Raw genomic sequence first — 26,959 nt, forward strand, 5'->3', positions numbered from 1 at the left:
TGTATGTGTGCACGCTTTAATGCAAGTGTGGTTTGTGTATATAGAGGGTTGCCTTTGCTAAAATAATGCATGGGATGCTAAAGAGAACATTAGCACTGTGAAGCATTGATAGTGAGTCAGTGACATAGTAATGAGTTAATAATGTGGTCTTTCTCATTGCAGACCCACCTGTCTCTGAATCACATTTTCTCATCATCACACAAATTAACTAACCCACTTAGGCAATTAGTTGGAGTAGTGAGAATATTGTTTTAATCCTAGGAGATATTTTACAAAGTGATTTGTACATTCATACATGCAAACCCCAATATTTTAGGTCTAAAGTTCTAGACTTCAAAAGATTCTGCGGAGAAAAAGTCTGCAGGTTTAGCTTAGTTTTGTCAGTGTTGCTTTGAGGAATGAGGGATATGACTTTTACTAAACAGAGCAACAAAGACTAAAAGGCATTCACAAATTTCTGAGAAACCCACATGAATCTTTAATATTGCTAAACTGAATCTATCTAAGAGTGGCACTCCTGAGTGCTGTCAGTTTTAAGTACAACTGGCAAAACAACAGTGCATACCATTTTTTTTTCTGCACAGTTAGCCTCCTGAAACCTTAGCACACAAAGTAAGTATTTATTCATAGCTGCTACCGCTCTGTGCTTTGCCTTGTCATATTCATACACAGATTATTTACACTTGTATTTGAATTGTTTTCATCTGTTTGGTAGTGATAAGAGATGCAATCCACTGGAGTCAGTGAAAATGTTGCTGGATCATTGCCTTACAGTGTAAATGATGGTGGGTTGTAATGAGATACTAGAGTTATTCTAATGGAATAGTTGTAAGTAGTGATGCAGTGTATCTCTTTTAACTCTTAACTGTTTTGTGAAATTTCAGATTTTTATCCATATATCTTCTTTCCTTAGTTAACTGTCGACTAATTTAAAACCACAGCCCAACAGCTTTGTTGTAACCCTTTGTGAAACTTGTATACATTTGTAGCGCAAGCTGCAGGAGCATGAGTTCCAGTCTTTCAGTAGTGTTAAATTCATTAAATAAAAACAATCTGCTGTGTGTGTGTGTGTGTGTGTGTGTGTGTGTGTGTGTGTGTGTGTGTGTGTGTGTGTGTGTGTGTGTGCGCTCTTGTATGAATTTTATCTGCAATCAAATTAATCAGACAAAACATAGTAACACAATGATTGCAAATGTACAAAATAAGCTTACCTTTGTAATCGCCTAAGACAGTAAATTCTCAACACCAAAACATGAAAATCTTAATGCTTCTTTTCTTTCCGATGCTTTCCACTGCTTCTTTCATCTGTAATCAGTATAATCAGACAAAACACTGTTAACAAATGATTGCAAATGTACAAAATAAGCTTTACCACTGCAATCACCCAAGACAGTCCCGGATTCATGAACCTTGCGCCAGGCGCCAGCATAGCGTCGGGCGTTATAACGCCAAATATGGCTGCTGAGCGATTCAGGTATGAATGAATTCCACGCACTACCGGCGGCGCCGACCGCTCTCCCGGGCGTAGGTATGCAAAACACACTGTGTGCGGTATTGCACCATGCAAATGAGGGCAAATAGCGATCCACGGCGGGCGAGGCGTAAGGGCACGGCAATGTAAACCAAAAAAACGGTTTACATTTACCCAAACATGACCGAGGAGTAACGGAAGGCTGTCAAAGTCAGGTATCATATAGGTGCAATATGCCAATGTGGAAAGGCACCGAGAATGTCCAAAGAAAATATGCACAAAATGTAAAAAATGACATAAATGGCACGTACGTAGAAAGAACAGCAGACCCCCAGGATATGTGCACAGAAGTTGCAAAGCAATGAAATAATATGACAATGTCCTAAAAGAGCAGTATAACACACATCAGCTGCACAGCCACCACACACCATAGTATGTATGTAAAGCTTCAACCCCAGCGCAATGGTTGTCAAGGAGTGGTGGCGGTGTTCGGCGCCGTAACCATGTATTAGTAGTCAATTCCATGCAAATGAGGCAGATAATAGTGAATCGCAAAACGGCGCCGTGTAAGGATGGAGCAAACGGCGAGCGGTACTACACCGAGGAGTGGCCTACACGAGATACATGTCAACCACAGAGGGTGTGCCACTGTAGGAGGAAGGATATTGAGGTCAGCAAATCTGGGCTGTACAATGCACATCACAGCATCAGGACTGGCGGTTAGGAAATAGATGCGCTGAGAGTACATAATGCGCGACAGATGCATGTGCACGAGGATGACTACGCTCCCTAAACCAGTCATGTGGACGGCCTCACCGCCAACAACCACGGATATAGGAAGGTAATGCGGAGAATACGAGGAAATGCGGAAGCAGTGTAAATGGAGCCGTAATGCGCAATCAACACCAATCAATGCAGGAAGGGCAAACGCCGCAGCTGATAACTATGCATGCAGACTCCTGCATAACGGAAAGGGGAGGCATATGAATGCAAAGATAGTAGGGGATGTAGTAGAAATGCAAAGAGCAAAGAACCGAAATAGCACAGCCAAGTACAGAGGTAGCATAACGGCGGCTGCAGATAAAATGCATCATATGCCATGTGCCTGCAGGATGCAGTAATGTAAGATGCAAGGCCAAGGCAATGCAGGCAACTGTAATGTAACACTACAGGCAGTACCGCTGCAGTTGCAACCGTGAAACCACGGAAATAATCCATGGATACGGCTGCACAGACACACCCAATGACATCACCGGTATACAGCACAACAGTATTAAATGTGAATGCACACAACACACAGCGATTTCCCAAACGCCGCACCGTAGGGTGTAAACAGACGGGAACTTTTAATATGTATATGCTGGGTGCCGCGTGGCCGTGATGCATAGGTATGTGGCAGAGACAGACGGAGTTGCGGAGGGTGGTGCCGACAACCACCGTGAGGCCTCACAGGAGAAGGAGAGTGTTCAGACCAAGGGTGACCTACCAGGGCTGCGAGACCTGGAGATAGTAGAGCGCTACAGGGTGGACAGGGACACGTTACAGCAAATAGTGGAGCTGTGCCGCCGCCTGGAGAACAAGAGACAACAGAGGGGAGCCCATCCCAGTGGACACAAAGGTATGTGTGAGCTTGCGAATACTGGCTACAGGTACCTTTCAAAGGCCCACCGGGACATAATGGGCATCTCACAGGCATCAGCATCCAGGGTACTACACCAGTTCCTGGATGCCATGTTACCACATGCCCATGAGCACATAAATTTCCCCACATCTCAGGAGGAGTTGGCTAGCAATATGCGCCGCTTCCACCGTGTGGCACAATACCCGGAGGTCCTGGGTGCGATAGACTGTACGCACATAGAAATTAAGTCACCACCCGGTGAGCAGGGTAGACGCTACATAAACCGCAAGGGATACCCCTCCATCAATTGCCAGGACGAGTGCAATGCGCAGGGCATTATTATGGATGTGTGTGCTGGCAGCCCTGGAAGCTACCACGACTCCCATATCTGGCATGCCTCACAGCTGTATCAGGTATTCGCCAGGGGACATCACACAAGGTCACCTTGTGGGGATGCTGGCTACGCGACTGGAGCCGTGGTTGATGACACCCATCAGAAATGCATACACACACATGCAAGAACCCCAGAATGAGGCACACACCCAAACAAGAATAATCATAGAGCGGTGTTCGATGTTGAAATCACGGTTCCGTGCTTGGATACATCCGTGGAGCCTTGCAGTACTCTCCAGGCACAAGTGCCCACATATTCATAGTATGTTGTATGCTACACAATATGATTCTGCGGAAACAGCTGCTGCAGGGACATGATGCCGAGGGCCACCAAGCCCGCCACAACTGCCAGGGCAAGCACAGGCACAGGGCGCTCAGCGCCATGGACACACTGAGCCAGCCCCAGTAGGTAGACAGAGGCGCACCCAATATGCCTACGCCTGGCAAAGAGGGAACGATAGCACATACTTTGACAGTGTAGGCCCCATGGACTGACACCTCCTGACCTGCACACACAGTAAAATGGACGCCACACAAACATGTCCGCCAGAATGTGTACCGTGATGTGCGGACGATGTGTGACTCCAACAAAGGCACCGCCAAACACTGCACACCCAATAGCCAGCAGAGCATGGAACGCCAACACCTCACCGCGACGCCGGTTCTACAGCACACGGCGAGCCGTGATGCTGCCACTATCGCCAAGTCGACCACATATGTACTCATGTGCATACACAGATACGGAAATAGATATCAGTACACATGTAGAAATATATGTACGCATACACAGATATAAAGTACAACAGGGTAATATGGAACCCAGGGATGCAAGTTCACAGATAAGTAAGACGCGAAATCACCACATAGTAAACATAGTGACCGACAACCCGATCATCCTGGAGGGTGGGCAGAGCAGGTAACGCCAGCCATGGAAATGTCAACCTGCATCAATACATATCCGCGTGTCGGGATGGTCACCAGTCCACGGTACAGTAACGGGATATGTGTAGGGTTACCACCTGTCCCACTTTGTGAGGGACAGTCCCTCTTTGGGCAGTTGTGTCCTGCAAAAACATTGACAAAATGGCAAATGTCCTGAGATTTTAGGACAAAAATATTTCCTATATTTTCTTTATTAGTTGCATAAAACAGTTATTTTGTAGAAGAAACATCTAAATATTATAATAAACAGAATAAGCAACTCTAATGCTACAAGTTTGTATTCTGGCAAAAAAGTGAATTTCTGTCCTTTGTACTGGCCGTGGGTATGTGTTGCCCTGCAAAATCTGACGTTTCTACAAAAAATGTCCCACTTTGGGCATTTGAAAAGGTGGCAACCCTAGATATGCGTGTCATATCCATAGGATATGAGTGCAGAGATACACGCCGCCGCGGCGATGCGCCAACGAGGTATTGTGTTCAACCGCCGGTGCGAATGCGGCAAGCATACCAGTGAAGTGTACGACATTATGAGGAACGCATCCTTTGGGGTGTAAAACAGTTCATGTTCCTCGCAGTACCTCAAAGTTCCACATTGAAAATGTCTGTCAAACATCCATTGTTAGGAATGTATATAAATGACATCCTGGTAAATAGAATGTAATCATAGTAAGTCATTAAAGGTTCTTCACTGTAAGTAAATCAGCATATTATAATCAACCTATGACCTACTTAGCTGAAGTTGTCACTATGCCATTACTATGTGTTCCACATTATGCCCATTTGTTTCACATTACTAATGTGTGTGTTCCTCACTTTGGAAATAGAAGGTTGAGAGCCATGGCGGCAATATGTGTATGTGTGAGGTGAGGTTGTCGGTGTTCCGCTGTGTTTGTGTAATGTGTGCCACTGTAAAATGTGTATGTAGATGACATGTCACAGGCGGAGTGTAATAACATGCGTAGGCATACAGTACAGGAACCATAGGCGCATGTACAGCAGTACCCACAAAGTAGTACTGACATCTCCTGAGTGGCTATGCACGTGGCGACGTAAAACGATGCAAAGCGAAATGTCCCAGAATGTACCACAGGGCCATAGCCAACAGGAGATGCAAAGGACGATGTACAAACCATGACCGTATGTTTGGCGGCCCTAAGGTACACCCAACACGGGCCACCGGCAACGTTTCACAGCACCAGGCATGTACGGCGAAAATACGAATGTGCTATCCCGCACCGATCGTGAACACTTACGGTCCGTGAATACCGCTGTGTGTAACACGACCGAAGTAAGCAAGCACACGAATAGGAGGCTACCGGTAGCATACAGGCCGCCCCAAGTATAGGACCACATTCACCGTAACTATCAGCCACAAAATGCCAATGGATAGTAGGCACGGACGAACATCCGCAGATATATAACCCATGTGAAGGAGGAATACGTGCAGGAAGCACACATGCAGGCGATACCGACAGCACACGACATCAACAGAACAAACATTCCCGAACAGCAGACAGGTAACCTGAAGCCCCCCAGGCAGGGATGGAGCACACACACAAGCATATCCCGTATGTATAAATGCAAGACTCACACCCGCACTGCTACCCACATCCGCAGATATACCCCATCGCACATATCAAAGGGATAACAGCTAAAACCGTAGCAAAACATACAGGCAGTCAATGACAGCGCATACCCACAACAAGCTCATGGGAAACACTAGCAGCGGCTGATGCATCCTTGCATCCGCTGTGTACAGGAATATAACAGCTATGTTACACATCTGAATGCACAACGCCATCGACAGACGCCGCCAGGACACGGACACCCACATGTCGAACAGAATACCATACCCAACACACACAATCCACGGCTAACACCACAGCTAAATGTACCCGACACCACACATAGCGGATGCAGTCACACAAACATGATACAATACATACCATCCTCACGAAGGTATTGCAAATAACCAACGCCACACGAGGAAAGAACCATGTCCTAGTGCCGACGCCAGAATCTAACGAAAGGAGGGGATCACCGGTCATATGCGCTTAAGTTCACACCGAAGTACAGCTTTTGGCCTGATTAACGCACATGCCTCAGGTGACGATTAATATAAGGAAGACTCCTGATATTCAAACCGTATGTTCATACCAACAAAGACGAATACATAAGGAGTACCAAGGAAATAGAGACGAACGCAGAACCAAAGGTCGGAAAGGTATGTCGAACCCACGACATGTACTGGTGTGTAACGCACGATACGTATGACGAATCTGTACAGTATGTGAACGGTGTGTGTAGGTAAAGATACCTGTCCATCAGGCAGAGAGAGGCTAAGGTTGATATGTAATGCTAAGCCGCGCAGCATACCAACGACTGTGGACAACGGTGCACAGCAGTGGGACAACATGTACACACCCGGATAACCCCAGGTTAGGCTTGCCACCTTTCAAATGGCCAAAGTGGGACATCTTCGACACACATCAGATGTTACAGGTGGACACATACCCATGGTCAGTACAAAGGGTAGAACTGTACTCTTTTGCATAAATAAAAGTGTAGTCTTGTAGCAGTTAAGTTGCTTATTGTGTGTCTTGTAACATTTAGGAATGTACATACATAAATAACTATGTTATGCAACTCTTACATAAAATGGGATATAGTTATGTCCTACAATCTCAGGACATTTGCCATTTGTAATATGTTTTGTCAGGACACAACTGCCCAAAGAGGGACTGTCCCTTGCAAAGTGGCACAGGTGGTAACCCTACCCCAGGTCTGCCATAGGGTTGCAAACACAGAACAATGCCACCACCCACGCTGATGCTGGCAGTGGATATCCAACAATGAAGTGCCACAGCAGGATAGGACATGTATGTATAGTGTCACAGCACACATGTGCATGGGCATATACCGCCGATGTCATACGGAATGTGCGCACGACGGCACGTATCCCACGCAGTAGGGTGACTATGTCAATTATGTGTAATGCAAAGCTGTCATGATGGATATGTTCAGAAATCATAGACAGTATCACAGGCATAGCATGCATGATGGAGGGATGGCCTAATGTTATGTACATACACAAGATATGTATGGCCTGCACATATGGGACAATGTAGTAGCAGAATAGGTACCCAAAATGGAGGGAACAGCAAGTAACCATGTCCAAACGCTCCGTGAGCAGGTGCAATGTGTGCCACAATGATGTCCAGCAGGGCCGTGTGTAAACACATGTGCAATGTACACAGTAGTGACACCCCCCCCCATGGTAGTGTCCACTGAACGGCAGAAGTGGATGTCAACTGTTATGTCTATACAGCACGTCCGCTGTGGTGGTACCATGGGTCTGTGTCACCCTACCAGCAAGGGAGCTATCACATGACTAGTGACACAGTGTGCCCCTGTGGGATGTGCACAGGACCTATGTCCCACAGCACGGTGTGTGTCCAGTCTGTGGATGTCACACAGACGCCCGGCCGAGCAATGTGGCATGTGTGCACACATGCAGGACTGCTCCTCCCACCCTGCCCACTGCAAACGCCATGTAGGAGTACTACATGCATCAGTACTGTGGAGAACATGGCCCATGGCAGAGTAGATTACACCCCTGTGTTAGTGGCATGCAGGTGAGTACAGATGTGTTACATGACTGTCATTTGCATATGTAAACTGTCTGAGCCGGTTAGAGATCACAGCATGACTATACTGAGACATGTAACGTTGTATCCATTGTGTAAGGTACACCACACATGTGTTATTGTAACACGCCCGCGGTACATGTGTGTATGGCACAGGTACAAGGGCACCCAAGGTATCAGCTAGACATACGGTCCAGAAATGCGTGGTCCTGCACATGTGTACCCACGCCATGGTGTAATATGGCAACCACAGCACCATGTGGGCATGTGTGTGTACATCAACCATGTACAACGGATATGCCTGTATAGGGACAGTATCCATGTGATACACACCGCATGACTGTCAGTATGCAAAGGTGATGTGTATGCACTATGTGTGATGTAACTGATGCAATGATATCTACATGATATATCTGCCACACTGACACCTGTATGGGTGTCAGCAACATGAGTAGGATGAGCTAGAATGCCGCCAGGTATGTAGAAGTGGTATATGTAGGCATGTACAGTACTGTGTGAAAGCAGGTAGTGTACGATGCAAATACTGAGCATGAGGGGCCACATGTCTGAGGACTGTGCAATGTCACACGCCCCTGACTTGTTGTAGTTAGCATGATATGCCTGCACCACTGTGTGAACTGTACAGAAGGCACATGGCGAACATCCCGAGACATAGGGTAATGTGATGCTGGATGTGTACATTGGCAATAGCATAAAGTGGAATGGTGCTGAAGGGCAAAGAGCGGATCATGTCTGATGTGATACCCTCTGTACCACCCCAACCACCCATGCAATAATATGACAGGTGGCCAGCATGGGATGTGGTGTGCTGTGGCACAGAAGCCCAACAAGGGTGCCAGTAAAGGCATGCAGGTAGTCAATGAGTGTGTGAAGCATGTATGTCAAGATGTGGCCCAGTGCCATACTGAATGGCCCAGTCATGGGTGTAGAGATGCAGCCCCATACGTGCAATGCAGTACCATCCATGTGTAGTGTGATAGATGTGGTAGTGTGGTGGTCAGGGTACACAACGCATGAATGGGCTAGCAGTCACTGCAGTGTGCTGCTGCAGAGACATGTAACAGCCAGGTTGGCGGATACAACAACTATGGCGGTTTGAGGTGACATTGGGACTGTGTTCCCGGACATAACATGTGCATGGCAGTACTATGTATGTGTCCACAGGGTTAATACAATGTCCAGCCAAGGATTGGAACCCTGTAGTGAGTGAGAGTGTATTGTTGGTAGGTACCCCATTGGCAGGCACGATGCCAGCAACATCTGTGTCGGCAATGCCTGCATGACTGTGGTATGCTGCATTGAATGTGGATGTAGTCAAACAGCAGAGACATACCACCACACCGCGTGAGGGCCCACACTGCAATGTCTGGCAGTCATGTGTAGGTAGCTAGCTGTGGAGTATGTCATGCACCATGAGGACACACCATGACTGTCAAGTGACACACAACACACAGGTGAACATAACTACCGCGGCAACAGCCTGCACATGTGCCCATACAGCACGGTGCATGGAACAGGAATACCACTGTGGCCTGTGAAAAGGCCAGTACCACCATGTCTCAGTGTGGAATAGCATGGTCCCTACCAGTGTGTAAATGTAGCAGAAGTGCACTGTGATCAGTGTTGGCATAGGCACGTAGACTGTCCATCGACGGGTGCCATGCCATCAACTACCTCTGTCAGTGGATGTCAGTAATACCGGCTGTAGTGTGTATGTACCATGCATGCTGCTATGGTTGTGTGTTTAGGGTGTGGCTAGCAGGGATGGGAAGCATGGATGTTCAGCAAACAGAGGGGAGGTGTGTAGGCCCAGCACACAGACACATGGAGGTTTGGTGCATGCTGAGGGTAGTGTAGGTATGGTATGTGTCGCGGTAATGTGTCACCCAGCTATGCGCACTGCATGGCCAAGCATGTGGGTACATGGGAGTCCATACTAGGGAAGGGCGTGTTGCTGGCAATACATAGCAGTAGCAACTGTCCTAGGTGCAATGTACAGTATGCCAACCCGACCGCATGTAACCTGTGGTGTACAGTGTATTCACTGTCGCGGTCACAATGTGCGAGCGGTCACGAACATGGGTATCTGAACATGGACTACCTATGATGCAATGTGTCATGGGAATATACAGTATGTGTGTAAATCACGGTGTGGTGTGGGAACCACCCACCCGCAGGTGTTGCAGTCCAGGTATGTGCCTGGGAGGTATGATCTGTGTACAATCTGGACTGGCAGGTGTGCCGTAGGGCATGGAGGCAGGTCCCAGGCACTGCAGATAAATGACATGTGTGCTGTACTGTGTGTGCAGTGCTAGTGTACAGCACAGTGGAGGGTGTAAGCATTGTCACACATCACTGCATGCTGTGCCTACCTGTGACAGCCCTGCCGGAGACAGACATGTGACACCGCTGCACAGGCAGCATAGCATGTGAAGATGTACATGTGGGCTGCACACCTTAGGCAGATGTCCACAGGTCATGTGTGCCACGGTAGTGTGGTTGAACACGACTATCAGACTGGACAAACACCACATGCCTGCATAACAACAGTATGACCATAGTCAACAGTCCCAGTGACAGAGTAGGCCAATGTACACTATCCCTGCATGCAGACCACTGGCTACTGGACACCTGGCTAGACACACACCTGGAGGGTTAATTCACCATTGAGCCATCACATGTCCAAGTCCATGTGGGCCGCATAATGTTATCACAGGGTGGTCACAATAGTAGGTGGCAAGGCAGACACGGTGTACCAGGTGCTGTGTCATGTGTGCATATGTCGACTTGCACAGCCGGTCACATGTCTGCAACATACTGGTGCACGATGTATACTGTTACATGATGAATGGAACTGCACTGTCACCCACTACAGGGCCATCTGACACAGGTGTGTTGTGACTGGTGTAACCCATGTTTGCACAGGATACACACTGCTGTTGTAGGCAGCCATGCTGGTGGCCACCAGTGATATATGCAGTGGTCATACAGACATACCGCACACAGTGTTCATGCAGGAATGTCCATTGTCGTGGACGATGTGCTGCTATGTGAATGTAGGTGTTTGTTGTGAATGTCACACATCCAGAAGACACCATCTGGTGCAGTCATGGTTGTCAACACCGTACACACAGCCACAGCAGTCAGAACCCAGTCCTGACAATGTGTGTCAGTCACCCTCGCACTGTGTGACATATGTGCACATGGCGGAACACCTCCCACTGTCATCTGCTGGCTACATGATGGCTGGAATGTGCTGTAGAAATGTACAATGCTGGTAGCCCAATGAAGTACCTGAATCAGACACAGTACGCTATGTCAGCCATGTAAACCATGCACAACAATGACCGCCAACAGACACAAACAATGCATTGACACATGGAACATGTGCACATGACAACCCCAATGAGGTATGTTGCACATATTGATGTACAATTGTCATCTATGGCCATAGCATGGATGCAGACACACATACCCACAGGTAGTACCATGTGATGTAGGTAGGGGCATTGCTCGTGTACATGTCACAGTAGATGTACACACATGTCCTGCATAGCCGCCATGTAGGGGTAGCTGTGGTATGTGACTACTGGACATGCCCATACAAATTACCATGTCCCACAGGAGATGTGTTAGGTGTGTACCACATGTGACGGCTGACAACAAGCCGCGATGTGTATGGCTGCCGTGTACCTGTGTGACATTGTTCGTGATGGGTGCAAAGGCACATAGTATCGTATTGCATGCACACAAGCCCCACATAGGTGCATAGCCTGAACATACAGTACAAGGAGTTGGGATGATAGCAACCCACAGGTGGAGATGGGTACGGACGGCAGCCCACAACCACATGTGTGTGTACGGTGTTCACGGCCACAACACATGAGCATCTGAGAGGCTAGCCACAGCTGTACAGGGTCGCATGCATATATGTTCAGCAACATCCCTGTATGTCCCACCACTGGCCCGTGGACCGATGGACACCAACCAAATGTGCAGATATGAGATGTGCACAGCACATCACAGATGCCTACCGTAGAACAGGCCTACCATGTAGACATGTGCACAGTAGGTCTGCGCCACCTGCAGTCAAACACGCTAGGTGCCAAACCACACCAATAGTCCAGGCAATGACACAGATGGACGGCATGCCTCTGTGTATGTATGTCTGTGAATGCCTCCGCATAGCAATATAGCTGTGTCACCGCTGTGAACAACAATATGAATGGGTTGTATGTGTGAGGGGTGCATCATATGTGTATGGTCAGATCGACGATACCATCAGTGGGCCTGCTATGTGAACATCCCTGTCCCCATACATGGATACCTCTGCTGAGCCCAACACCACATTCACAGAGGGAGGGATGGCGGTGTGTAGTGCAGCAGCAGACATGTGGGTGGCAGCGGCACTGGATGTACACATATGTGTTACCCACATCAGTTCAGGCAGCCATCCATGTGCATGGGATAGCGCTGTGTGTCCACATACAGCACTGTGTCGATCAATATCCCAGCACATAGCACCTGCCAGGGCTACAGTGTATGCATGGATGTGTGATACCTGCATGCACCAGACACACCCTCAACAAGCAGCGTACAGCATACCTCGCTTGAGGACAGTGTCCACACCATGGTGATAAACATGTTGAATGTCCATATTCACACAGCTATGACATATGCAATGGACAGCCACCCTGCCAATACCGCCAACCCCCAGGTGGATCACACCCAGTGCCATGTATGTGGCATACCCTGCCATATCATGCAGAGCTGACCAGCAAGGCTGCATGAGCTATCACAGTCCCACATGGTGCAATGGACAAAAGGCACTCTCACTATCAACCATACACAGCAGTAATGTGGCGGCGATGCACCCTGTCATGTTACAGGTGCTGTGTGATGCTCTGCACAATGTGTGTGTGTACATGCTATGCATGGCCTTTCCTGCTAATGTGTCATGGTTACACATTGCTCCATGTCTATCACATGTGCAACACAGGTGAGCTGTGGCAGTTGTCCAGCACCCGTACAGTGCTGTGTGGAAGTACATGGCACAACACATGCATGTGCAGGTGTCCATGTGTATGTGTACAGTGCCGCTGCTGACGCTCACAATGGACACAGACGGATGTGTACTGACATATACACAGCGTCCAGGTGAACAGTAGCACAGACGTCACATGGGGACCTATGCCAACTGATATCGACATAGGTGCAGCCAGGTACACATGTCCATGGCAGGCTAACATCTACATGGTGCGGTACAGTGTGATGGGGTGGCACACAGATATGATGTGACACCCACTGCTCAATGGTGTGAAGCCACAACATCGGCTGTGTCACTGCCACGATGCCCTTCACAGATCACTGTGCAGATGTTGTACATGTCATAGCAATGTATTTCCAACAGTATGCCAGCACAGCAGTGTGAATGTGACCTGCCACCATCATCATGTCTTCCAGATAATGCCACGTTCCCGGCTTCCACCTTTCAGCCGACAGGAGGAGGAGGTGATCATTCCATACCTCCATAGTAATCACGCCGCCCTATTTAGCCTTGTGCCACAGCAGGCACAGGAACGGTAGGAGATGTGGGATGAGATGTGCAGGAGGGTGAACAGCGTGGGCAGAAACAACCGCAGCTATCAGCAAATCCGCAGGCACTGCACAGACCTGATCCGGCATGTAAGACAGCGCCGCTGCAATCGCCAGGGAACAACGAGGGAGAGGTGGTGGGGCACCAACCCAGCCCCCACTCACAGCCACGGAGGAGCTCCTGGCCAGTCTGGGGACACCCACGGAACAACACGCAGAAACACTTGCGTCCATCGTGGAGGTGGGTGTCTCCCCAGCTATGAGCCTGGAGCCGCATGGTAAGTCAGTGTTGCATGTTTGTATGATAAGCGACGTGGGTGTGGGTGTCATAGTACAACACATGATATAGCAATACATGCCAGGTATATGGCCACACAAGATGCAAAACCATAGTATGCTATGTTGTGTTAGCAGACATGTGCATAGCACATGCTACCACACACATGCATGATGTGACATGCACAGTGCTGACCGTGGAGATAGTAATGGCTAATGTGTATACCTTTGTGTAATGCCTTTACAGGTATCGCCTGGCGGTCGCAAGGACAAGGGTCTGTTGCAGGTAAGTCTGTTGCTAGTCAAAGGCATGTTCTGCTGTATTGATATTCCCCATGTGTCTAGGCATGACATGCTCACCTGTGTGTGCCCCAGTCACGGTATACAGCTCGCACCACCCGACACACACCACCCATGTACAGTAGATACACCCGTTGAGAGTCGTATGACACCACACAACCTATTGGTGTGTTACGGCATTCAGCTATGCATACAATGGTGTAGGTGTTACACAATGGCTGCATGTGTAGTATGCATTGGTATGCCAGTGCAGTATGCACACAGTACCACATAGTGAGCTGTGATCTGGCCAGAGCACAGGTGTTACCAATGTGACCCATGCCCCTGCATCGGTGCACATCGCCAGACATGGCACATGCCATGTCCCATGCACGTGGATGTCTGGCTGCAGCATTGTCACACCATGACATGACCTATGCACAACATAGCAGACATCCACACTGTCAGCATATCCGTAGAGAATGTGACACCTCACACTAGTATGGTTGTATGTCACATGGGCCACCACAGGGCCGTGTGCACGATGTCTACCACACACAATTGTCAATGACTCAGACAGACAAGGCCATGGTTGATACCTACAGGCATGTTGCCACACAGCACATCCACAGTGGGTACTTGCACCCTGTACACACATAGTGGGTTCATCACTGTAGTGGACCCCTGACATCCGATGTAGTACACCAGTGACATGGAATGCCTCCACAGCTACTACAGGTGCCTCCAATGTCCACCATATAATGCAAGCGCTGCTGAGCAGCTGAACTGACTTACAGACATGGCAATGTAATGCGCCCAGGTCACGATCGCACAGACACATAGCTGTGTCCTGCTACTGTGCAGTGGCACAGAGCCCGCACTACACACCGCACAGCTATGCACACAGCTCACAGCAAACGCACCTGCACAGACATCACTGTTACCCATACATTGTATCTGTAGACTGTACACATAACACTGCACCGCGGACAGCCATTGTGATGTGGTGCATGCGGTGGACACCATCGCCACATGTCCACATGATACCGCATACGTTTGCGGTGTACATTACATAGTGTCGCAGCCATGTGTACTCTCAACTCGCCTGCTGCCACACGGTGTATCACGCTGATGCATGCAAACTACCATGAATGTGTGTACTGCATGCCTACTAAATGACACCTGCCTGTTGTACTGTCCCCACCAGGGCAGTGTACATACTGCCACTATGAATGTCTGGTCTGCATTCACTGGTCTGTGTTGTGTGAATGCTGCATGCCACCTGCATTATCACATGCATGCTGTGTGTGTGTGTGTGTGTGTGTGTGTGTGTGTGTGTGTGTGTGTGTGTGTGTGTGTGTGTGTGTGTGTCTGTATTGTAACCGATGGTATGTCTTTGTATTGACAGGTGCTGTAGGTGAGTTCCCTCCCCCGCGTCAATCTGATGCTAGTGTCCCCACAGATACTAGTGGTGATGACCATGTGCATGAGGCACAGGCAGGGTCGTCACAGGCAGACACTGTGCCACTGGAGAACATCACACATACGTCCCTTTCAACCCCGCACACGGTTCAGATGCCGACACATACCCCAACACCGTTGCCCATAGATGACGGTCAGTCAGCGTCTGTTGGCCCCGAGCAGGAATGTGGTGGCTGCAGAAGGTGTGGGTACACACGATGTTGCCAGTGTAAGGACTGGTGCAGTGCCACGCAGGCATGTGGCAGGTGCTGCTCGTAGTGGGAGCACCGCCAGACATACACCTGCCGCATAGGTGCAGCAGCTGGTATAACCAGACGCATGTTCCAGACTGTAATGGCGGCGCAGGCACGTGCCGAACAGCAGAACCAGGAAGGGCAGAGGCTGCAGAGGTCCGCAATCCGCATTCTGAATGACAACATCCAGGCATTGGCGAATGCACAACAGCATCTTGCCGATGTTCTGATAGGAGATTGGGTGACATGGCTGGTATCCTCGACCGAGGCATGGCCATCCTTGAGCGGCGCAGTCCGCGGCAGGAACACCAGGTAGGGTGAGGCATAGGGCACGTGGCGTGCCAGCAACACCACCTGCTGCAGGTCAGCGCAGCGCGCCACCTCCCATGCCCACCCAGACAGTGCTGGTAGCAGCAGCAGTGCAGCTGCTACTACACCATCCACACCAGGACAGAGCAGGCCACGGACGGCCCTGGACGCCCCGCCCCGTGGCACGCTTCCAGCGGACATGTGACATCGGAGAGTGGACAGTCCGCACTTCCACCCGTCGCGTCTGCGCGACCCCAGGCAGGCGCTGGTCACGCCGCCGCCGCAGACACAGTGAGCCGTAACACCTGCACTGTACAGTCAGGGGCTGCCAAGCATACCCCGTAGGCATCACAGATGACTGAACTGTGTACACACACACCCACACACAGCAGACACAACTGTAGGGCTCCACCACACCCACATGCAATCTACATAGTCATGCCCACTCAATGCACTGGCCCTTACACACACACATGATGTCATCCATTGGTACAGCCCATGCCTGTGGCACACATATCACCCTGTGCATATGATGAAGTCTCTGCCGATAACTGTGAGCTACACCATCACTGCACGGTTAAGCTAACATATTCTGATGCACAGGGTGGACACGATAGTGAGAGGTGTATGTGATACCTGTGTCCGCATAGTACGTGATGTGTATGTTGTGGTGTGTGTGTATGGCTGGTGACAGGTATGTATGTGATGTGGGTTGTGCACGGACATCATGCAGCAGACATACCATGCAGGACAGGTGCAGCATTCATTGATATGTGTACACAGTATGTGTGGTGGTTACATGTGTAGCACCATGTCGGTGCAGTCAACCCGTGATGATACTGATGGTGTACTTGCACGCGCCTACTCGAGCACTGTAATCAGTTCCCCATGTGTAGTCGTGGGTACCCACAGGCATGTCTGGCAACATCAGCATAGCACAGTTACCCGCATCCGCATGGACCCCTACATAGGTACATAGGCCATTACGAACGTAACAGGATATGTGCCCTACGACATGTGTGGACCTAGCATGACTGTGTGTGGCGCCTAACACCCCTCAGGATGGGGATGCCATATCCATCAGTCCCCAGTCCCTGGTCTAGCAGTGACACACAGATGTTGCCTGGCGATAACTATCGCCACACATCCACACGCCATTAGCAGTCCTGGACAAAGGCAGTCAGGGCCTTTCCTTCACATGGCCTGGCACTCCTCCCCGTGTTGTAGGGGTGTCTGGTCGCTAACCCTGTTCCCCAGCACGTCTCACTCATCTTTGTGTTGAGGTGTTTGACAGTCGCTTCTGTGCCTGTGTTTGCATGGAGCCTGGGAGGTGGAATGTGCCCATGTCACCCAGGTCAGACATGGCCGCGGTATGTCAGGCACAGATCACCACGGAGCAGATGTGCTGTGAAGATCTACAGCCGGTGTCCCCTTGGCCGCAGCTTGTGACACATGTCCCAGCACCGCCATCCCCGCCTTGTGGAACGCTTGCAGTCCTTCCGAAGTGCTGCAGGCGCCAGGTTAGCTACAGGCCACATGTGCCATTGTACGCAGTCATTGCTCTGGTGTGTGATGTGTACAGGGGTACAATGAACACCCCTGATGTGGTTGCGATTCCATCCAGACCAGGAGGCCACAATGGAATGTCTTCACACCCACATTGCCATTGTGTGTGTTGACAGAGGTTGCCGACAGGTGTGGTAGCCATTTCCCTGAACATGTCCACCATCTTTAATGGCGTACCACCTACATGTGACATTGGGACGAACATGTCCTTCACACTGGGTAGTGCTGCACCTTCTCTGGCATTTAGTAGCAGGCCATGGCTCTGGCACCAGTCATCCATGTCTATGTCGCCCTAGGTGGATGTCCGTGTAACGTGGGGTGTTGGGTATGTTGGCCGGTGTGTAGTCATCTGCACACCTTGTGTGCTACAATCCCCCTATGATTGCATGCACATTGGAAGGTCGTATGCCATATGGCAGGGGGCCCAGGAGTGAGCCCTGTGGGCCTCCACTGGGTCCAGATATGAGTGTGACAAGGCACCTTGAGCACCAACCCTGTGTGGTGTGACCTCCAACCTGTCTAAGAAGCATCGGGTGACATATGTCCCCACATGTATGCTGGCGAGCTTTTCCATGGGTCCCATGTGTAGTGTGCTCTGAACGCTCCCACCAGGTCATGGTACTGTGTGCAAACCCACGATCCCCATCAATGGCCTTGGTGACCACTCCAGACAGGACGAGCAGGTTCGGGAGGCAGGATCGCTGCTTGACTATGTAGTTGGGGGTATGTTCCGTGATTGGCTGTACACTGCTATCTGTAACCATGGCCACCTGTATGGACCTCCCACAGCTTTGCAGACAAGGCTTGTCAAGCGTATAGGGTGTGGCTGCCGACAGTCCATAAGAGCACTACCCTGGCATAGTGGGACCACAGATGCCATATGGCATCCATTGGGGACATAGCCCATAGTAAGGCTAACATGACACAGTGGCCGCATGTGTGGGCCGAGGGCCTCAATGAGGATGGGTAGCACACAGCCAGGGACACTATCGGTGCCCATTGCTGACGGTCAACCGCCATAGAGATACGGGAACACTCCAGGCCCTATGAGGGGTCTGGGAGGATACACTCTGGTGGGATGGATATGTTCCTCTTGGGTATGTATGCATGGAACATGTCCGCTGGTTTGCAGACAATGTCTGTGGGTGCAGTGACTGTTGTACCATTCTGGACCATTTCCAGCCAAGTCTGTGTGCCCCAACCATGTCCTTACCACAGTTAGGGAAGGCCCTATGGTCGCCCCATGTGCCCTCTGCAGTACCACTCCCACAAGCCGCCGTGGATGATGGTATGTGGGGCCGTATGGTGACGCCGGTATGAATGGGTGATGGCTTCCCAGGTACCGTCATTGCTCTGCCATGTATTAGCTCCAACTGTTGATGTACAGGTAGTCAGTGGCTGCGGTCCACCACACCATGTGCCTACCTGTGGTGGACAAGGTCCTGATCTCATCATGTTTGCCTGTTGCAGACATGCATGTGGGTGCTCAGAGAAGGCATTTGTTAGGGCGCTTGTCGGTCTGGCCTGTGTTCAACACTGGCATGGAGGACTTGTAGGGTACCACACCGGTCGTATGATGTGTGTGGTTTTCTGTGGAGAGGTCATCACTGAGGTCCCCCATGCTGGTGTTGGTTACAGGATGTGGGAAGACCAGTGGATCCACTATACCGTCTTGCATCACCATTGAGGGCTGTACATCCTGTGTGGGGCATATCCTCACCATGTGTGATGGGCAGAACTGTCAGACATCCCCCCCTAGTATGTATGGTGCATGGCTGTTTAACAGTGGCCAGGTGTGTGAACACCTGGGACCGCTGGCGAGTGTGTTGTGCCATGGGTAATGTTCCCAGGCTATGTATGGGTGGTTCATGTCACCCAACGGTGCTGTTGTGAGAGCATGCCCACTCACCAGTGTCCTCAGGACATCTGTGAAGGTATCCTGTGTTTGGGAGGGTTGTCTGTAGCATGCAACAAACTGTAGGCCAGTCCTACACATGGTTAATTGCACCTAGATATTCTCGCAGCAACGCCACGCCTGTGGCATGGCCGGGTTGCTGTTGTGTGGCTGCACACACAGGACGCTCCACATTCCGCCACCCATGCCGTCGCACCATGTGTATGCATGTCTGCTCTGTGCCGACTCTAAGTGTCTGAGCATGCCCAGTAGGCAGCTGTGTAGATAGACACACAGCACAGTGCACACCCTGCCCGTCTGCAGTTATACCCCGGGTGCATGCCTGTATCCCGGCATTTAACGGCCACGCCTGTGGCATGGCCAGGTTTCTGTTGTGTGGCTGGACACACACGATGGTCCACATTCCGCCATCCATGCCGTCGCACCATGTGTATGCATGTCTGCTCTGTGCCGAGTCTAAGTGTCTGAGCATGCCCAGTAGGCAGTGATGTACTGATCAGTAGTTACTTGGTATTCCCCGGACTGCAGCTTAACGCGGTTACTGCACGGCGACCTTTGGGATGGTAACAGACTGCGGATCATGACGCGACTCTGTCGTGACTCCCGATCGGGCGCATTGCCTGCAAATGATACCACTCACGAGGGTATGCCTCCTGACAGCTCTGCTCAGTAGACTCGGTAGCCGCTCTGTAAATGCTTCATACTGTAGTGTGTTCATGTAGATAGGCTTAGGTTCGCCCCCGTCCCTTCCGTGTGTGTGTGTGTGTGTGTCTCTGTGTGTGTGTGTGTGTGTGTGTGTGTGTGTGTGTGTGTTCCCAGCTGCCTCTGCGAGTGATCATGCTTTTAGACGCCCGCGAACACATGCCTTGGCTATTGCCAACTATTGTCTTGGCGGGTGACGCCAGCAGCCTACAAGCATGCGGTGACAGCTCTGTTCAGTAAAGTCAGTAGCGCTGCTCTGTAAATGCTTCATACTGTAGTGTGTTCATGTAGATAGGCGAGGTTCGCCCCTCCCTTCCGCGTGGTGTGTGTGTCTCTGTGTGTGTGTGTTTCCAGCTGCCTCTGCGACTGATTATGCTTTTAGACGCCCGCAACACGCCTTGGCTATTGCCAACTATTGTCTTTGGGTGACGCCAGCAGCCTACAAGTATGCGGTGACAGCCTCTGTTCAGTAAAGCCGGTAGCGCTGCTCTGTAAATGCTTCCATACTGTAGTGTGTTCATGTAGATAGGCGAGGTTCAGCCCTCCGCCCCTTCCGCGGTGTGTGTGTCTGTGTGTGTGTGTTTCCAGCTGCCTCTGCGACTGATTATGCTTTTAGACCTCCGCAACACATGCCTTGGCTATTGCCAACTATTGTCTGCGGGTGACGCCAGCAGCCTACAAGTATGCGGTGACAGCCTGTTCAGTAAAGTCGGTAGCTGCTCTGTAAATGCTTCATACCGTAGTGTGTTCATGTAGATAGGCGAGGTTCTCCCCCCGTCCCTTCCGTGTGTGTGTCTCTGTGTGTGTGTGTTTCCAGCTGCCTCTGCGACTGATTATGCTTTTAGATGCCCGCAACACATGCCTTGGCTATTGCCAACTATTGTCTTGGCGGGTGACGCCAGCAGCCTGTATGCGCTGTGACAGCCTCTGTTCAGTAAAGCCCGTAGCTGCTCTGTAAATGCTTCATACTGTAGTGTGTTCATGTAGATAGGCCTCGGTTCGTCCCCCCTCCCTTCCGTGTGTGTGTGTCTCTGTGTGTGTGTGTTTCCAGCTGCGTGTGTGACTGATTATGCTTTTAGATCGCCCGCAACATTACGCCTTGGCTATTGCCAACTATTGTCTTGGCGGTGACGCCAGCAGCCTACAAGTATGCGCGGTGACAGTGCTCTGTTCAGTAAAAGTCGGTAGCTGCCTGTAAATGCTTCATACTGTAGTGTGTTCATGTAGATAGGCGAGGTTCGTCCCCATCCCTTCCGCGTGTGTGTTTCCAGCCGCCTCTGGCGACTGATTATGCTTTAGATGCCCGCGAACACATGCCTTGGCTATTGCCAACTATTGTCTTGCGGGTGACGCCACCAGCCTACAAGTATGCCTCTGACAGCGCTTCACGCCAGTTAACTCGTAGCTGGTTCTGTGAATGCTTCATACTGTACTGAGTTCATGTAAATAGTAGATTCATCTCCCGGCCCTTCCGTGTGTGTGTGTGTTTCCGTATGCTTTCGCAAATACAACTGAATAAGCAAATCTCTTAACCAAGTGTAAGTGGTCACAATCAACAGTGTGATATTTAAAATCATGTTAAGACTCACATTGTTGATTGTGAACACTTCTCATTCTTAGACATAGCTGTTTTCTCTGCACATCGCTAGGGAAACGACGCAAAACGTTGCATGTTGTAATGAACTGTTTAAATGTTACTGTAAGACTTGTAAGCTGTGCCCGAACTACGGGGACTATTCCTGCTGCAGGTTGCTGGTTTGTTTGTGTTTCATAGTACAATATCATGCCCTAATAACGCAGTGTTCATAGTATGCTTTCTGTGATGTTGACACATGTGTGTGTTTCTCGTTAGCAGTGTACGCCTCTGCTTTCTATGCTGTGGCTACATCTCCATTGCTCGCATAGACAGTGACAAAATGGAAGTGTAAGGGTGGACATTTAAAGCCTGGATACTTCCATGTTATGTGTAAGTCTCATCGGGCCAACGGGTGATATTATGTTACGTCTATGAAGTACCTTTGGATACCATATGCCACCCGTCGCGGGATCTCCAAATGTTTCAGTTGACTGTTCCATCTACCTATGTGTGGCATGGTTTGTGGGCCATAGCTGTGCCAGCAAGTCTTCCTGTTCATTGGGTGTTTGCCATGGTCTATTGACATCACTCCTATTAATTCACCGAAGGATGTCTTTCATTGTTGGCAACGCCCATAGTTTGACCTTTCGTGATGTCATTCCTGCGCAGACGCGGAGATTTTGTGCCATTGGTATGTTTACACAGGTGACCCATCTGTTCCAACTGTATGGAAGCGCCGCAGGATCCCTTATAGATGTGCTGGCAGATTGAGAGAGGCTGTGTACGCCGGTATCTGCCCAGTGGTCTGGCTTTTGAAATGGGAGTGTCTACTGTAGACCCCCCTATCTGTATTCCCTGGGTTATGCCTTCTGCAACAGCTGTGGGATTCCCCAGGTTTGCAGCTATGGGTGCCATCTTTGGTCAAAGACGCTTGTCCATCCATGGAATCCGCCTACTGACACTAGTATCGGCTAACAACATTTCACAGCTGCATTCTCCATTCCGTGGATGATCGGGTATTAGTATTATGGAGTAACGATATGCCATATTACCGCCCCGCACACGGGCGGGACAACTAATCATCTGCCAATCCAATAACCGCATTAATTCCATTTTTGCATACCCAATGATCCCATGTCTGCAACTCTCTATTAGTATTCCCTTTGCACACCCTTTCCATGCGCGGAAATGGGATGTGAACGACGGTATGGACGCGAGCAGCCTGTGGAGTCCTATTCATATGTCTTGCATTCTTATGGACGGCTGTCATCACCCTTGAAGACGCCAGGTGCATATATCTACCAGCCAGAGTCAATGCTGTCACCTCCGTTCACACTATAGTTGCCCACACTTACTTAAGGGAGTACTTTTGGGTCCTGCAATGGACAATCATGTGCATATGTAAAGTTTAGAACATGTTGGACTGTGTCCATTCGCCTGTGGCTTGACTGTCGTGATGTTCCCCAGTCCCGATGTCTGTCCGGGCCACCATGCTATGGCGCTACGAAACCGTGTCCTTCCAATAATTTTTACCCATAAGGCGGTGTTACTTCGTAGTACTCGCAGGCTTGGCAACTGCTTCTTAGGATAATCCTCAGAGGTACCCATCATTGTGAACTATCCGCCTACTGTATTGTCATTATAACACAGCCGGGTACATGTAGAACTCATTTATTCACATGACAGTATGTTATTTATGTGGAACGCCTATATTTTAACCATAGTATGACCTTCCTAGTTGACGCAGTTGTGTGCCATTAATATGTGTTCCACAGGTCGCATATGTTCCGCAGAGTGGAAGCGGTGATCCCCACATACTTCATAGCACCTTGGCTGCTGTGCACGCTGGGATTCGCGACGGCAGGATGGATGTCTACGGGTGTATTTACCGGTTGTTTCCATCTGTATGTCCTGTGTTATGCCTTACTACGGGGCTGTGTGGATTCCACCAGGTTTGCTATTATGGTGCCATCTTGTCCGGTGACGCTTGTCCATCCTTGGGAATGCCTACTGACACTGATGTAGGGCTGAACATTATTTCAATAATCTGCCTTTAGTGATACTCCAATGGATGCTTTGCATCCCCATTGGGACTAAGCATCGCCCTGTAATTGTTCTCCCACGGGCGGACAACAGGGATTATCTGCCAAACAACACCGAGCCCCATTTCGAAATACCCAGGATACCATGGCTGCAACCCCCACGGCACGCATGACACATCCTTCATAAAGTGAAACTGGGATATGGATGCACATGTATGGACACGGCAGTCTGGGGACCTCTGTTCATATGGGTCCTGCATGTCATGGGCAGGTATCAACTCAACACGCTTGGTGGTGCATATGTTCAGCTGTGCCGTGAGTCACGTTAGTACTCTGATTACCGATTCATGTATAAAGGTGTAAACGCCTGAATTTTTGGAGTCCTACAATGGACACTGATGTGCATTTGTAAAGTGTAGAATGCTGGACTGTCACCATCTGGCCAGTGGGTATTGACTGCCGCCATGTTCCCCAATCGTGGATGTCTGCTTGACTACCCATCAGTTATATTACATGGCCTATCTATATCCACGTACAGTATGCGGAAATACAGCAAACCTTTATGTCTCTGCCCATCGCCATAAAATCCACATTATGGAATATATATCGCACAGACACTGTCAAATACCATAGACTCCACAGTGAAAGGATACTGGCTCTTTTCACCTACTAACATGGGCATCGCCGAGCAATGCATGCATGACATAGCCGTCTCCTATATTAATTTCCTGCAGAGTCGGTTTAAAGCGAAATAATAAATAAACCTTGCTCATAGTTAGTGGATTATGCTCCAAGTCTTGATTAAAACATGACATATAGATGGTCAGTGTTGTTGCATGCCTTACTTCATGGAAACAATAATACGGCAACAATGTGTTAATATATATACAATATTGGTAAATACAATCAGTATCCTGACACATAGTTGATAATTGTTGTGAGTGCAACTTAGAATGTAGTGTGTTGATCAGGATATTGTATATCAATGTGTATAATAGTAGCATTACGATAACAAAGCATGGAATCAATAAGTACTATTTAAGCATTTATTTCAATAATTATGAATAAATGTGGAGGGAGACATCCCAACCTTCCTGGTTCCATCGGATCATTACACGACACGCGACACCGCGATGTCCGGATTGTGGGTTACGCTGCAGGCGCTAATATGCATATCCGGTAGTCCGCTTATATATGCTTAAGAACGCAGTCTGTGTGATTAATGTTTTATGCTAGTTGTGACTATTCCGTAACATATGTCTGATCCGGGTTGACGGACGGTGCAGAAAGCACTTACAGCTTTATATATGTAACAGTCTTTGCAGCATGGACGATTACGCATTAATCGCACATCTATATATGTTCTATAGTCAATTCAAACGCACTGCATTCACGCTACCGTTACTGCGACCGCAATACGCTGCTCGCTATCATTAATATGCATACCCATGGTAAATCGCGTAATACTTTACATATCCTCTCGCACACACGCGACGCCACAGGCATCCATTCTCCTGCTGGGAAAGGTGCGTACTGCATGCTGAACATCTCACCTCGCCATGGCCCAGGATGCATATGTCGCCACCGCAGGGCTGTTCAGATGACAGGTGCTTATATCCCATACGATACAGGCCTCGATTGTCAGGGTGTTGCTGTGGTGCTTTGGGTTTGGTCTTGTCCTACCACTGTACGGACTGCCCCTGACCCTGTAGTAATTTAATGTTAGATGAATCACATGGGCACGCTTTTGTCCGTGTCCATGGTACCATGTCACCGCCCCCATTTATTCAGAACCGCAGGCGCACATTACCGTGTACCCGCCAGTAGATCTTGTTATGCCTTAATTGCACACGGTCTGGTCGAACGGACCTATTTCCATTACTAACCCTCCCATGTATGGCCTGCGTCGCAATATTACAAGGGTTTACTCATCCGCGATCTACTTTCACTGAGCCACAGACATGTCCGCTGCTTGAAAGCTTGGGCCGTTCCGCCTGTGCTACTACCATTACTCATGCATGTGAACAGGTTGAACAGCTCAGCCACGGTGACATCGGGTTCTCCTCGTCAGCTGTTTAGTACGAATGTCTATGTGGAGTTTGTTTCACAAAGCCAGACAATGCCTACATTGTTAACGGACATCTCGCGAGTACCAAGACCGCCGCCGGTGACGATGCGTCTGCCCTTACGCTTAACAGGCATTATGCCAGCCATTATGCCTGGGGATATATGGTTTCTGACATAGATGATATGCCATACCAGCAATGACCCTAGCAATGACCAAGGCTCGCGGGTATCGCTGTATTACCCATCGAAGAGTGGCCTTAGGTTAAGTGGTGCCCTAGGCAGAAGTTGTTGACCGATACATCACCCGCTACCCCCCTCCTGGTCTACCTACACCAAATAGAGTCTGGAAAGGTGCCCCGAGTAGAGCAACGCCGTAGACGGCTACCTACGGCCTATGCCTAAGGCGGCTATGTGTGTGGTCCCTTGGGCATCGGACTCGAACGCCACGCCTGCCGTCGGGGTATGTCCAGCATTACCCACATCCAGCCCTGGTCAACACAGCATCCATGTGTCATGGGGTTAACACATATGCTTTGCCTCACACTTTCTGGACATATATGGCTATGCCACATGGTGAACATACTTCACCACAACATTATATGCCTTATGTAGGTTAATGCCCATACGTGATCTATTCAGACAAGATGTGGGAGCTGACAAAGTTACATAAGTGTAACATGTGCAGGAAGTGCACGACAACACCCCGCTGGCTACATCTACACCGGGTAGTTACAGCCCACGCACATGGCCTCATTAGGCCTACTAATATGTAATGGGCTATGTGTGGTGTCCCTTGCCATCGCTGACGGTTCATGCCACTAC

Source organism: Protopterus annectens, chromosome 5.part0, assembly GCF_019279795.1.
Source record: "Protopterus annectens isolate FY-2018-M chromosome 5.part0, PAN1.0, whole genome shotgun sequence".
NCBI classification, from domain to species: domain Eukaryota; kingdom Metazoa; phylum Chordata; order Ceratodontiformes; family Protopteridae; genus Protopterus; species Protopterus annectens.